This window comes from Triturus cristatus, chromosome 5_1 (assembly GCF_964204655.1).
Source record: "Triturus cristatus chromosome 5_1, aTriCri1.1, whole genome shotgun sequence".
NCBI classification, from domain to species: domain Eukaryota; kingdom Metazoa; phylum Chordata; class Amphibia; order Caudata; family Salamandridae; genus Triturus; species Triturus cristatus.
In genome coordinates this window covers 97987757-98000512 of record NC_140587.1, presented here as the reverse complement: position 1 = coordinate 98000512, position 12756 = coordinate 97987757, and the positions used below count along the sequence as shown (strand labels likewise).

Sequence of the window (12756 nt, the reverse complement as noted above, 5' to 3'; positions counted from 1 at the left end):
GCAAGAGGGACACTCCCGCTACCTGCGAAATCGTCCTCATCACTTTCACCCAGTAGACCATAATCTTCGGGCAGTGCCATATGGTATGATAAAAGGCGCCCTCCTCCCCACATCGCCTAAGGCAGTATGGGTGCGAAGCTCTACCCATCTTAAACATTATGCATCTGGTATAGTAGGTTCGATGCAAGATTTTGAGCTGCACCAATTTGAGTCTCGAGGGTATACCCACTTCCCTCGGGGAGGACAGCGCATCCTGCCACGCTGTGTCATCCAGATCACCCACATCGCGGATCCATTGGTCCCTGAGAGGCGTCGTGGGGTCCGGTAGGTTGTTAACTAACTTGCGGTAAGTAAATGACGTAGCCCGCTTATGCATATAGTCTGTCAACAACCTATCCTCCATAGGGGAAGCCTCCGGTACCGCAGTACCAGGCGGTAGGGCCGTCGTCAGTGCGTGCTTTATCTGTGTGTATCGGTAGATTTCAGTGGGTGCTAATTCGTACTGTTGCTGGAGAACCTAGTTTTAACGTATTTAATGTGCGCTCCCTTTAAGCCGCTTCAGAACTGTCCTCTGAACTGCATTCCTGGTGGCCATCACCTCTGCCAGATTGGTGAGTCAGCTCCAGGCGCTTTCTTGTAAGCCTCCTTTTCTAGCTGTGCATCCGGACAAAGTTGTCCTCAGGACTCGTCCATCCTTCCTGCCCAAGGTAGTCTCTGCCTTCCACATCGGGCAGACCATCACTTTGCCCACCTTCTTTCTGCCTCCGCATCCTTTGAAGGAGGAAGAAAGGCTTCACCGTCTGGACCCAAAACGTGCGCTTTCCTTTTATTTGGATCGGGGGCCTGGGTGTAATTCTTCAGTAAGGAATCTATACCTAACCTATGTTTCTTACAGATATATCGTTACCGAAGGTAAGTAACTTGTTCTACAAGCACCATAAATAGTAGATATAGTTCTACCATGGTGCTAAACAATTAGATATGCAGGCATATAAACACGGCAGTAATCTAGCGTACTCCTACTATGCGAACCCTACTTTAAGTGTACCTAGTGTGTGTGTAGGTGTAAAGCCAAGAATCCCACCAGGAGACAATCTAACCCCATTACCTGATAGGATAAAGAGAAGGACCCTGTCTTGGTCATGAACTGGACACCCCTCACGAGATGTCAGACCGCTGCGTGGTGATTTCTCAGCATGCAAGGACCCTTGTTGTCAACGGAAGTACTTCCTCTACTAACCTATCAGGATGCTCATCATTTCTAATAGAAAGCAGCCTTGCGATGTTATGGGTATGCAGACAGCCCATGTGTAGGAGGCTGGCTTAGTATATGGCGCACACTTGAGTGAAGCACCCCGCACTAATCAAGACAAACCCTATGGTGATTTTAGTGGTCTTAGACAACCATACACAGCTCTCTAAGTGTTAGCTGTGGAGAGCAGCCTTCAGGCTTAGCCCAAAGGAGTGTTAAGTAGCTTGTTTTACCAGTACTTAATCTTATAGTTTAGATTAAGTGCAAAAAGAACCACACAGTGTAGTTATAAAAATATGTATTTATTATAAAAACTCATCAACACATTGGTATATCTCCTACCCAGAGATATAATCACAATACACACAATACTTCAATAGTAGAACAGGTAAGTAGCACAAATACACAGTGGTCTCAAGGGGGAGACCAAACCATATACTAAGGAAGTGGAATGCGAACGGCGACTGAGTCAGGACTGCACCCAGAAGACTTAGAAGAGTTGGGGACCCAAGGAAATACCCAAGGTAAGTACCCAGCAACCCCACAGAGGCCATATGGAGAGTGGAAACACAACGGCGTACTCAATGCAAGTCAATGGGTAAGTTGAGTTTGCAGTTTTCAAGCAGGACCACCCTTCCCAGAGGACCCTGAAGAAACCCAGTGGAAGATGGAAGGCTGGAGAGTCACCCCACCCGTGGATACCCCAGAATACCTTGACCAGGGAAGCTGGGTGCATAGGTGTTAAGTGATGTTGGAAACCGCCGTAGGCCACAATGGAGAACTTCAGTGAAGATGCCACTGGCGAAGACAGTAAAAGAGTCTGGTGGAATCCAAGCGTGGATTGAAGAGGGGTACCTGCAAGCAGAGGGGCCAGAGTCTATGCCACTCGGGAGTGACCAGGAGGCACGGAAGACCAATGACCACCGATGAACGAAGATGCAGTAGAGTTGAAGGTGACCTTGTTGCTGCAGCTGGGAGGACCAGGCGATGCTGTGGAAGACCAGAAGCTATTCACAAGCTGTCCAACATCAAAAGGCGAGAGTCGGGGGGGGGAGGGTCGGCGTCCGGCAGGCGCACCAACAAGCCTTTACAGCAGCAACTGAAGAGGAGCACAAATAAGGTACAGTTTCGGGACTAGCAAGGTCCCCTGGACTCACCAAGTGCAGGAGAGTCGAATCAGGCCCCGAGCAAGCAGGGTAGCCCACTGGATCTCTAGCAGCTCACCAATGATGCAGGCCCACGGTGCAGAGGATGTGGTGAGGACATAGATCTTAGTAGCAAGAGATGCTGGAGCTTCTTGGCAGTGGCAACTCAACACCTTATACAGGGGTTCTGTTCCAGCAGTTCTGGCGAGGGATCCTGGCTTCAAACTACTGTGAAGACCGTGCAGGCCTCAAGGGAGTTGCATAACGACCACCTGTGTTGCTGAACCTTTCGTAGTCCGTGGGAGTTCAGAAGCAGGAGACTAGTCGGCTTTGTTGCGGTGGCTACAGATGCAGTGGAGTGACTCCTTCACTCCAATTGAAATTCCTTCGGTGTCTTTGATGCCCACATGCCTGTAGAAGAACCTGGATGGAGCACAGGCACAGACGATGCAGAAGACTGGCAGGGCGACAAGGAAACCAGGAGCAGCAGGATTCTTCCAGATGCTGTCTCGGTACCCAAAGTGAACTCCAAAAAAGTCCAAAGGGCCCAGATGGTTAAAGACTAGTCTGAAGAGCCACCCACAGGTAAGCCCCTAATTACCCAAAGGAAAGGGTTGGGACGATTCAGGGGTCCCTCCCAAAGGAGGTCCAGTTTCGCGCCAGAGCTGGAGCCAAAGGCTCCCTGAACTGGTTCCAACTGAAGTTTGCAAGGAGTACACCAAGTGTTCCCTTCAAAGCAGTATGGTGGTGCTGGCAAGCACCCCCCACCCTAGCCCAATACACAAAGTCCTCTCTGGGAGGTGGTCACACCTCCCTGTGACAGGAAACCTGTTGTTCGACCTTCCCCTGCTCGAGCCTGGATCAGCGGGAGGAGGGCATAAGCATGTCTGTGGTCGGGAGCAGTACTAGCTTGCCGTTAGACCATGAAAGGCTGGTACCGGGACTACAGGGGATCCTATATCCAACACTGGAATCGGTGTTGGGGTAGGGTTCCAACATGTTTGATACCATACATGACCGGTTTCTGTGCAGCCAGTATATAGTTAGACATCTCGTAATTGACTGATGTCCACTACATGTATTAAAATGACTGACCGCACTTTCAAAGCCTAGAGAATCGACTCCTGAGTTTGTAGGGGGTGTCCTGCTCATGCAGGACACCCTCACACTTTTAACCTAGCACCCAGCTTTCAGGATTGAAAGGCCTACTTAGGGGAGACTTATCGATTTTTAAGTGCAGTGACCTGAGATATAGAAACTTATAGCTGTTGGTAGCACTCACATAGGCTGCAATGGCTGGCCTGTACTCGCAGTTTGAGTGGTCACTTATGGGTGGCATAATACATGCTGCAGCCCATGAGAGACCCCTGGTGTACCTATGACCTGGGTACCTTAGTACGATATACTAGTGACTTAGAAGTGTACACCAGTAGCCAATTAAGAAGGTACCAAAGTACGTACCATAGTCCAATTTAGGGAGAGAGCACAGTGGCTGGGGTCCTGATTAGCTGGATCCCAGTCAGACTAGTCAGGAAACAGAATGACACAGCAAAAAGTGGGGGTTACCATGAAAGCAGATCCTACTTTCCTAGATACCTCCTCCACACAGGAAATGCATTTCAGGGTGGGAAGCTTCAAAGGCCTCATCACCTTTATGCTACCCATGCCCCTTCAGATAGTGGAAATGCCCTCTCCCCTGTCCAGACCCCACCTTTTGGTGGCCAGACAAGCTGGACATGTAGTAAGATTAGGAGGTGTGCCCCACAGAGGCCCGCAACACCCTTGAGGTGGACTAGCTGATATGGACACCACAATTTAGGATTCCTAAATCTTGTTTTTGACGGAATTAGCATTCAAGGGTCAGGGTTATGCCCTTTCACTACAGGAAGTGGTCATGTAGAGGGTGTAGATGCCCTAAAGGTAGATAGCCCATTGGCTACTTTCTGTCACTCCCCCTAATGCCCCTAAATTGAGTATTTAGATGGCATCCCGGAACCCAAGAAGTCAGATTCAACAAATCAAGCCTGCCTGCGTGCAACTCTCTCTCGACAGTCACAACAGAGTGACTTGTTCTGCAAGCTGGAGATCTACCACAGCCTTAGGTAGCCTGCCAGAACTTTAAAAATCACCTACAGTCTCCCTTTGAGTAGAAGAGCTACTCATTAGCCCATAGACACCAACAAGCAGAGTCCCATCCACCACTATATAAAGTGCTCTGTTACCTGATATGGGTCACGTTCGTGCTATATAAGACTCCGTAAACAAAAAAACAAAACAAACTTTGCAGCTCACTGGTCCGACCTACGCCGCAGACGACCAGGAAGAGGTACCGGTGTTTCGGAGGGTCATATCTGTCTCACCACTGAGTGTGAAGACACCAGGACCCACCGGAGCCGTGCAGCACTAATGCCCAGGGTGCCGGACGCCCTGCAGCAAACGCCAGCAGTGAGAGTCGAGTCCGGATTCTCACTGCACCACGGCCAAGCAGCTGTTGAGGGACTTTAGCATCACTGAGACACACTAAGTGATTGGCCCAGCTGTACTGATTTTGTCCCTGCAAGCAGTTTTTCTCTAACCGCAAACATCAATTTTGCCCACCTGGCCCAGCCAAACTCGGTTTGTTTTCTCTCGATTGTGTTCTAATTTATTGTACAGGTACCCTGCCATTGAATTTAGTGCGTAGCGCACGAACTACCATTGCGAACAGCACCTCTTCACCGGGGTAGGTAAAACCGAACTGCTGGTGGTTTTCTGGACCTTGGCCGCTAAGCACATGAAGTGTCAAAAGCCACCCTCAATAAATGCTCACAAGTACATGCATATAGTGTATGTTTCTTCTATAGAATAACATCACCGCGTTTGAAAAAAAAATTGTTGGTTGAGCATTTTTACTGTAAAAAACCTATCTCCAAAAGTACTTACCTGATTCTGATGATCTCGATGTCTAAACTATACATAAATATCTGTATTAATTTTCTAAATTGGTCTAAAATTAATTTTTAAGTAGGTCTCATTCATTTACTGTATGTGCAGCAAATGCCCAACACTCCCCTCTGACAAGCCTAAACTACTCGACCATACTACCACAAATAGAGCACTTGGGATTATTAAAGTAAGCCCCTGTAAACCAAAGTTGGTCATCTGGACATTTTTCATGCTGTGCCCCTACATTAGTACACTAGAAAAACAGCTTCCTACATCTTGCAGCCTGGTAGAGCAGTGTTCCCTTCTGATTTGACTTTGCCATTTAAACCCACAGCAAAGCCCAAACCTCCCTCTTTAAGTCACCCCTACAGCAGGCCTACCCAGCCCCAAGGCAGGGTGCAACATATTGAAAGGCAAGACATGTGTTTAACATGTTCTGGCAGTAAAAACACAAAATTGTTGTTTTATCTGCGAAAGTCACTAGTAGCCCCGTTGGTGAGTATAGAGTTGCACCTACAAGATGACCCCTCATTTGTGCTAACTCCTGAATTGGGCGACAAAAGTTGTGACTCCAAGGTATCGAACAACTTGTTACATTAAGCCCAACATGATGTCCAAGTCGAAACTAATGTAACTTGTTGCTACATTTAACTTTTAGAAAGTAGCATCTCTGATGCCCAAAGTATCTTAAAGAGACTATTAGTTATAGATTTTTTACCTTAGAATGACCCCCCGGCGTCTGACCGGATCCGGAGAAATTTTTCTCAGCAGTACCCCTGTGTGTCGGTAGATGGCTTTGGTCGACTCCTCGTCTGTCGTTTGTGTCGTGGTCGCTGGTGTGACCTCGCTGTGTCTACTTAGACGACGACCCTGCGCGCTGACTTCAGTCACTTTTTGACTCAACCCTTTCTCGATTTTAGTCAACCTCTTTTTTAAGTGCTCCGACAGCCAGGCCATGAACCTGAAGAATTTACGGGTGCTGTCCCGAAAGCTTTTGGCGGCCCGGCAGTTTGCTCTGTGCCGCTCAAGGTCCCCGTCAAGAGGAAGGTTGCGGGACCAGTCGCGGATTCCTCACTGACTGTGGCCAGGATCGCCTTACCAATCCCATGGATTGAGGAGTAGCCTCAGAAAGACCTACCGTCGACTGCACAGCATCTTCATCATCTTTGAACACTTTCAGCATACTGTATCCCTTGCATCAGGACCACTGCAATTGAATTCTGTGGCAACATTGGAACTAGACCAGCATCTGTTTCTTAATGAAGTAACTGTTTCTTTAGATCTTTCTGGTCCCCATGACTGGTTCCCTGCCGAGTTGGTCATTCAAGTAGCTCTAAGTAACTGCATTCCAATCTGCATAAAGTTTTTTTCTTGAATACGTTTCCAAGTGTCAAAATAATTGAATTTGCCAGTGCTTGTTCGTGATTATATCAAAAGTCCTGATTTATTGTTTCTGCAAAAATCTATATCTCCGGAACCCTCTGGTGGATCATTTTAGTTTTGATGTCCATAAATTTATAAAAAATATGAGCAAGTTTTATAAAATGGTGTTGGATTTCTTGAGAGTTGTGCTTCTTCTTTAATTGATTTGGTGCTGTTTAAATGTTTTGCAGTTGTTCCTTTGTGTGAGCCAGACTTCTCAGAGCTACAGCTACCCAGGATTGAGTTTAGGTGTAAGAAACCTGACTGGACCTAAAGGGACTTGGTAATGTATTACATGGTGAGGTCTCACAGCCACACTATATAATACACCCCATTTCCTCACATCGAGGTATAGGAAGAATGGTATTACCAAACTCCTCAGATTGGCTGCGACCACCCACGGATCACATGGTAGGGATCAAAAGGGAGCACAAAGAAGTGAAAGTTTGTGTGGCCATTTTCAAACTGGAGGTAACACTTCTGCGACTGTAGGACAGGTATGTGAAAATATGCATCCTGGAAGTCTACTGCTAACATCCTGTCTCTTGGATCCAGAGCAGACGAGATTTGGGCCACGGTGATCATTCTGAACCTGTTCTCCTGGAAGAAGTTCAGAGGGTGAAGGTCCAGGATAGTGCGGAAGCCCCCATCCTTTATTGGCACCAGAAAGTAATTGGAGTAGCAACCTGTCCCAATCTCAGATACCAATACCCTCTCTATTGCTCCATTGGCCAAAAGAGCTTGAATTCCTCCATGGAGTATAAACAGGTGGTCCTTGTGAGAAGTTGGCCTGATATATGATGTCACTAGTTCTAGTGTACACCTTGTATCAGTCCAAACAACCCATATGGTGATTGGTTGTAAAGTCAACCTTATAGACCAGCTATCCTACTGGTAGCATGGACAAGAGCAGTCTTAGGCTAAACTCTGAATGGCATGTGAAGCCAGCTGTTCTACCATTTGTAATCCCTTGAATACCAAATGAAAGGACACCACAACAGATATATATAAAAATAGAATGTATTTATTCTAGTCAAACCCTCAGCACTCTTTATGAGATTCGAGGTAAGTACAACACAGTCTTATTTAAGCATACATTAAGTCACACAGGTAAGTAATACAGTTAGGCCCTAGGGACCACGCAAACCATATACTAAGTAAGTGGTATAAGAACCACTGTCACGAACACAGGATAGGCCTAGGCCATCGCTGGGGCTACACTATACTACCAAAGGTTAGGAAGTGGGAGGCCCACGGGATTCAGGTGCAGAGTGGAAACACACACGCGTAATGCGTAAAAGTCGATAGAATTACTAGCAGTTAGAAATTAACAGTTTTAGGACACTTCTGGAATAGCTAGAAAGTCGAGACTCGGAAACTAGACCCTAGGATAGTCAATACCCTTGTGAGCACCGAAGTACTCAAGTTACCTAGCCCCACGGGCTGCGGTGCATAGGTGTGAACTTGCGTCGGGTTTCGTCGTTGACTTCTATGGATGCCTGAAGGAAAGTTGCTGACAGGCAGTCAGTGAAGAGTGTCCTGTGGATCCCAAGGAGGGGATCAAGAAGGAAGGAACCTGCAAGCAGAAGGGACAGAGTCTAGGTCACCAGCCAGGAGCCAGGAAGGAACCAGGAAGGAACCAGGCGATGTCGTGAAGATGCAGGTGAAGAGGAGAAGCTTGTCGCAGCAGCCACGGGTACCAGGAGACGTCGAGGACGACCAGGACCAGGAGGTGAGCTGTCCCACGAAGGCTCTTGCTGTCGGCGGCGTCGATGTCGAGCTAGGACCCAACAAGCCTTGGCAAGCGGAACCCACGCAGGATGGAGGACTTGCTTCTGGTGCAGACCAGGAAGGTCTGGGGTGCTTCTCTTTCACAGAGAAGCGGGTGCCAGTCTGGAGGAGCCGGACCAGCAAGATGAAAACAAAGGTTCGTCGTCGCAGAGGCTACTAGCCAACGGGCCAGCAACCAGACAACACGTCGAGCAACACAGGTGCAGAAGGGCCCCACGCAGAACACGTGAAGTGTGGGAGCTGGTCGTCTTTGCAGATGGTGCTCGGGATTGGGGCTTCTCAATTCCCCAAGCACAGCCTCGAGGGAGCCTCGGAAGTCGTGCTAGTCAGTTACTAGCCACTTTTCCCAAGTCGCCGGTCCCACGTCCCTCGTCGCCTCCACGGGTCTCAGCTTCGCTGGAGATGTGGATCTGGTTCAGAGGTGTCTGGAAGTCTCGGCGCTGGTCAGTCTCTGCAGTCGTCCCTCGTAGGATCAGTCGCAAAGCAATCAGCGGTCGCTGGATGGTGCCTGGTTGCCCAGGGTGATGACTCCTTGGCCACAAGGGAGATTTCTTCAGTCTTCTTCCTGAGGTCAAATGTCGAAGGTCCAGAGTTTCTGTTCAAGTTGCAGATTCAGGTTAATCTAATTTAGCAGGGCTCAGCTACCTACTGATATACTGGGCTAGTGGGCTGGGCTACCTGCAAGGTCCCTCCTATGGGTGGGACCAGGAAGGGGAGTGGTTACACCCCCTTTCCTTTGTCCAGTTTCGCGCCAGAGCTGGGGCTGGAGTGCCCCAGCGCCGGTTTGAACTGGACTATGCATGGGACACCTTGTGTGCCCCAGGCAGTGCCTAGTTTCATTCATCCCTCCCTGCCCCAATACACTAAGGCCTGTCTGGGGTGGTGCTAGCACCTCCCAAGGCAGGAAACCTATTGTCCAAGCCTCCCTCGCTGGAAGGTCTCCCAGCAGCAGGAGGTCAGACTTGTGTCTGTGGCAGTAGCATCCATTTTGTGATGCTAGGGCTCTGGTTAACTTTAAACGGGTAAGTAGGTTTCAACATGTCTTCTCCCTCTAGAAGGGAGGAATAATATCCTCGTCCCCAGAAATGGTATGGGGGTATTATTCCTAAGTGTTAGACACCTTACACGACATGCTTCGATCAAGCCAAACCATAGTTACCATAACCGTTTAAGATTATAAGGCACTTTAAGAGTATATGGTAGGCTATATCATAGAACAGCTATAAGGACATGGTTCCGAAAGCTGCAGACAGGCTCAGCTCATGCTAGAGCACCATCTCACCTGTTACCAAGCACTCTGCCTCCAGGATTGTTAAGGCCTGCCATAGGAGTGGCTGATAGGTACACATGTGTCTATATATAAAGTAGGTATAGGAATACTACACCTAAGCAAGGGGTGATAACACGACCTTGCCCCAGCTGAGTGATCAGCCAGTTGTGTCATAATGGAAGGCCAGGCCAGGAGTGGCATAATACATGCTGCAGCCCCTGGTAGGCCTAGGGTGCACCTATGCCCTGGGTACCTAGGGTACACTATACAGGTGCCAATAAGGTGATCCCTACCAATTGGGTTATGCACCTAAAGTACATACTGTGAATTTAGAGAGAGAACAGCTGGGCTGTGGGTCTGATTAGCAGGCCCACAGCCACATCTAAGTCGAAAACCAGTGAAGCAAAAGCAAAAAGTGGGGGTGAACATAGAAAGCAGACCCTACTCTCCTACAGTCCTCTGGAGATGTTGTGTTGTGGGCTGTATGTCCGTAGAATAGGTTTGAAAGTGTAGGAACTATCCCTGTTTGATGGTCTAGATCACCCATTGGTCTAGCTTGATTCTCAGCCATCCCGGTGGGGTAAAAATGACCCTCCCTCCCACAGGGCGATCATGTGCCAAAAAGGGCAAATCAAAATGGTTTTGTGGTGGCTGAAGGATCAGGATTGTGTAGTGAGTTGCCCGTGGGGTCCTGTACACTGACTATCTGTTTCCTCATGTCGCCCTCAAAAGTACTGGGAGGCAAGTTGCTGCTGAAGCACATATTGCCATTGACTTTGCAGGAAACCCGTACCAGAGCCTTGAAAGGGGTGCTGTGTAAGGGGAACTGCAGAGCAGGCTAAGGTAGGTCTAGGGAGTTGGCTGTGACCTTGCTGTCTTTAAAATTCTCCAAGGCCAAGTTAGCGTTCGCTCCAGGCAGTATCCAGTGGGATCTAGTGAGGTGCCAATGATTTTCTCCTCCGCCTTTCCGAGCTTGGGTAGCTTGTCTGCTGTCACAATCCACTTGAGATTAAGTGGGAGCAGAAACACTGCTGGAGTTCATTTGGTCAATGCAGCCTGGAGTTACCCTAGTCATGGCGTGACTTTTAATGGTGCAGGGGGGTGGAGGTAGGACTTTGGAGACCCATGCTTCTTCTACCTTGCTGCCATGTCCTGGAACGACCTTCCCCTCCACCTCCGAATATCATCCTCTGTCCTGGAATTCTGAAAGGGACTAAAGACTTGGCTTTTCGACTTATCCCAGCAAGAACCTAGCGCCTGGATATACTTGAGGGTGATTAGCCATGCTCTACATGTCTATGTTGATTGGTTGACCTTCTGGCTCCCAGGGGTACTCAGGGGTGTGGAATTTAATAAAATATCTACTTGTCCATGGGGCCGGTTGCTTCATAAATCTACTTGTCCTGTTACAAAATCCACTTGTCCCTTTGGTGTCATGTAGTGTGGCGACTAATTATGCAGTATACTCATTATATGAGAGCTCTGATATAGCCTCTCTGAGTATGCCAGGGCTCATACCACAGCAGTGTTTGAATACTTGCAATCCCCTTATGTTGCCACGTTTCCGCAGATTTACATACTGGTGCTGAAGGTAGTAGTAAACAATAGTTCCAGGGTTAGAATTCCCTTTTCAGTCTGTACAAACCTACTAACTTGCATGTTTTAAGGGTTTTCAACAACTCTTCTCTAATCTTTTCTCATGCTGAGAAATGTCGGAAATTTACTCCTGACAATGGCAGACGTAAAACTTATTCCAGAGTTGGGAAGAAAGTGGTCGGAGGGGAAGTGAACTTGCAAACACTCACATTTTTCTGCATGAGCAAATCTACACATACATAAAACTCATGCTAAAATGCAGTTCATTAATATTTTCTAGGAGTACTATTTCTTGTCCTACTTCTGTAAATTCTTGGGATTTCCCGAAAGCCGTATATTTGCACTAAATGCAAGGACATATATTATAGATGAACTTTTGAGACTTTCTTTGATAACTGGGCCCCTAATTTGGTCTGGCGTTGACCATGCCCTTTTGTGTTTATTAAAACTCTGTCTCTCTCTGTATCGGCTGGCTTCACTGTGAGTGACAGCTTTCTGTTCATTCACAAGGAGCATATCGGTACACAAAGAAGTTTTGATCTGAAAGAAACACGTTAGTTAGATTCCTCACCTTAGAATATCCCCAGGCGTCAGACTGGATCCGGAAGATTTTTCGTCAGCAATACCCCTTGCGCGTCGCTAGGCGTCGTCTGCGGCTCCGCGTCCGTCGTCGGCGTCGTGCGCCGGGATGACGTCGTCGGAGTACTTAGACGCCGCCCTCACGCGCTGACGTCAGTTCTTCTTTTTTCCGCACCAGTAAGCGCAGATCCGGGAGAGCTACCCCTTTAGTCAATTTTTGACTAACTTTTTGATCCTTTTTGATCCTGTCAATCGACACCGGTGCCGGTAGGATGCCTGGGTTTAAAGCCTGTACGGACTGTAACCGATTGATGTCGGTTACGGACCATCACCGCCGGTGCCTGTACTGCTTGGGCCTCGACCACGACGCGGAGTCGTGCTCGGACTGTAAGGCCCTGACCTCGAAGGCTAGACGGGAGCGGTCCCGTAAGCTCCTCGAGATTCGCCACTCGGCCATCGTCACCATCGGTCGTCGGGATCCAAGTCTTCGGGTAAGTCGAAGCATTCCAAGAAGTCCAAGAGGCGACATCGCTCTTCGGACTCCCCTCGCGCGACTCGGCCGAGGGTCAGGGTGGTTCCACCCCCGCGGCTCCGGCGGAGCCGCAGGCGCCGCGCCCGTCCCCATACCCTCCGGTCCCTGGGACTAACGCGACGCCGGCGGAAGTCAGTGCCTTTCTCTCGGCCATGAGGAACCTGGCTCCGCCGTCGGCGCCCGCTGGTGCGCCTTCGGGCCCCGCGGACCCGACTGGGCTGCCTTGCCTGCCGGTGGCTCCGGC

At 48.9% G+C, this 12756-nt stretch overlaps 1 protein-coding gene across 2 annotated transcripts in view; it reads left to right on the top strand.

Moving 5' to 3' along the window:
* MROH1 (maestro heat like repeat family member 1) overlaps positions 1 to 12756 on the top strand; it is a 2508022-nt gene that overhangs the window by 2040880 nt on the left and 454386 nt on the right. The window lies entirely within an intron of this gene.